This window comes from Fukomys damarensis, unplaced genomic scaffold (assembly GCF_012274545.1).
Source record: "Fukomys damarensis isolate Sample0158 unplaced genomic scaffold, DMR_v1.0_HiC HiC_scaffold_14, whole genome shotgun sequence".
NCBI classification, from domain to species: Eukaryota; Metazoa; Chordata; class Mammalia; order Rodentia; family Bathyergidae; genus Fukomys; species Fukomys damarensis.
In genome coordinates this window covers 56345536-56348074 of record NW_022900926.1, presented here as the reverse complement: position 1 = coordinate 56348074, position 2539 = coordinate 56345536, and the positions used below count along the sequence as shown (strand labels likewise).

The 2539-nt window shown below is 43.7% G+C and overlaps 1 pseudogene; it reads left to right on the top strand.

The window, feature by feature from the left end:
- Nucleotides 1-735: 735 nt before the first annotated feature.
- Nucleotides 736-1798, top strand: LOC104868470 (annotated as a pseudogene).
- Nucleotides 1799-2539: the final 741 nt, after the last annotated feature.

The window sequence follows — 2539 nt, the reverse complement described above, 5'->3', positions numbered from 1 at the left end:
GTGAGAAACCAAATTTATTCCAGTCAAACAAAATCCACTTGTCCTGTTAACTTACTGCTATTACTGTAAGTATCTTAAGGTCTCAGGGCAAAGTACTATTCTTTTCTGCATGCTTCATTCTATTAAGAGAGGGTCGGGCATGTTTTGGTACCCTCCAAAACAAATCCAAATGAACTGGACTAACTTACCTGAGAGCACATGCTGCCTCAACTTCTTAAACCCACTTGGCTTGCACCTGAGATGTTATTTTGCCAAACTTCACTTGATAGGATTTCCTTATTTTGTACACCCTACTGTTTAATACTTACGTCTAAAATCTAGATATTTCTTAGCTATTGCCCCTCCAACTGTTTTCTCTTTTGCTTAATGCCCCTTTGATGCATGTGCAAGGAATGAAATGCATACCTGTCTATGAAGAATGGTATTTAATAAGTAATTATTCCTCAAATAATTTACTAAACTGAAGTTATATATTTTCTGCTCTGCCCCCACCATAGATGTAGATTTCCCTACAGTTCTATCTCTCTCCTCCCCCTGCGCAGGGTGCGAGGCCACCACAGCTTATTGGAGCCAGCAGTGCCTTTGCAGAGGCGGCAGCAGCATCAGACTCCGCAGCAGTAACCTCTAACACCATAAGTCATGGCGCTATTCACAGCATCGAGCAGCAGCGTTGCTATAATGGACAGACATCTTCAAAACTACGCACATTCCTGGATTCCAGCAAAGCCGCACAATATGGCCGAGATGAGCTTCACGAGCGGTGAGGTGTGGACGGGCGACTCAATGTCCTCCTTCAGCCAGTCTGGTTTAGGGGCTGGAGACAGCCTAGGGTCTTAGATGACTACCTGGAGGTGGCCAGGCCCTTCAAACCTCGCGGGTTCTCCAGCGCCAAGGCTAAAGCAGGTCCTCCGATTGGCTGGCTGTGGATGAGTGGGTCAGTGCCACTGAAACTGGGAAGGAGAATGCGTTCTCTGGGCTAGATTGGATGTTGGAGAAAATTGAGTTGAAGGAGTTTGATTTTGTTGCCCTGTTGAAAGTAAATGACCTGGAAACCATGCCAGATGAGCTTGCGGCCACGTTGGATGACACATGTGATCTCTTCGCACCCCTAGCCCAGGAGACTAATAAGGACCCCCCCCCAGGCAGTGAACCCAATTGACCATTTTCCAGAAAGTTTAATAAAAACAGACCAGGTTGTCCCTTTCATCTTCTTGCAATCTCTTCCATTTTCCACAGGGGTTCTGTCCTCTACTCCAGATCATTCCTTTAGTTTAGAAATAGGCAGTGAAGTGAATACCTCTGAGGGAGATAAAATCTGACGGTACTGCTCATATCACCTTGATTCCTCAGTATGTAAAGAGGATAAAGCCCCTTCAGATAATGACAGTGGCATCTGTATGAGCCCTGAGTGCTACCCTGGTTCTCCCCAGCACAGCCCCTCTACCTCTGGGGGCTGTCCAGATAGGAGCCTGCCATCTCCAAGAGTGCCCCATGGTTCTTCCTGTCCCAATCCTTATGATTACCCCTGGAGAGAAGATGATAGCATCTAAAGTTAGTTAAGGGTGAAAAACTGGATAAGAAACTGAAAAAAAAAAAGGAGCCAAACAAGACAGCAGCCACAAGTTACCGCCAGAAGAAGCAGGCAGAGCAAGAGGCCCTCACTGGCGAGTGCAATGAGCTAGAAAAGAAAAATGAGGCTCTGAAAGAAAAGGCAGATTCTCTGGCAAAGGAGATTCAACATCTGAAAAGTTTGATAGAAGAGGTCCGCAAAGCAAAGGGAAAGAAAAGGGTCCCTTAGGGTAGTCAGCAATGCTGTGTGCTTGTACATAGCTGTCTTGTGCTGAAGGCTGTGTTGTAATAAATTATTTTGTAGTGAAAATAAAAATAAAACTGAGTTATAATCTAATTTTCTACCTGTATGCACCTACTACTGTTCTTTATGTGAAATTTTAACATCTAGCTACACGATCCTCAATATTTGGCAAGTCCCAGGATAATATCCTCTGAAGACTTCATTGTATTTTTCAAAGCTAGGAAGTAGGAATAAATTCATAATTATGTTACTTTCACAAAAGTGATGAAGGGAAGAGCATCAGATATTTCTAATCTCACCACAGCATTCTTCTTACTTTATGGTGGTATTGTATTATTGCAATCAGTTCATGACTATCCTTAAACAGGGTTGTACATCCACAGCCTAAGCTTCATGACTGAGGAGTTTCTCCACTAAAAGCAAAGTATAATTATCTACCACACTGCTGCTGGGACTGATGCGACATACTTGGCCAAAGAAATGTGGGAGAAGTGAAAGCAAGAATGTGCTCCTTCAGGAAAATTTGCAGAAGCTAAGAAGTGTTTCTGCTTATTATCATTTACTATAGTGATCCCCGTGCCAAATTTCTGGTAGCTGATGGCCCATAGAAAATGGAAATGCACATGAAGTAAAACTAACCAATTTCAGTATGAATACACACACAGAACAGCATGTCAAAGCAAAACCACGTGTGCTGACCCTCAGACCCAGGCCCAAGAGTAACTG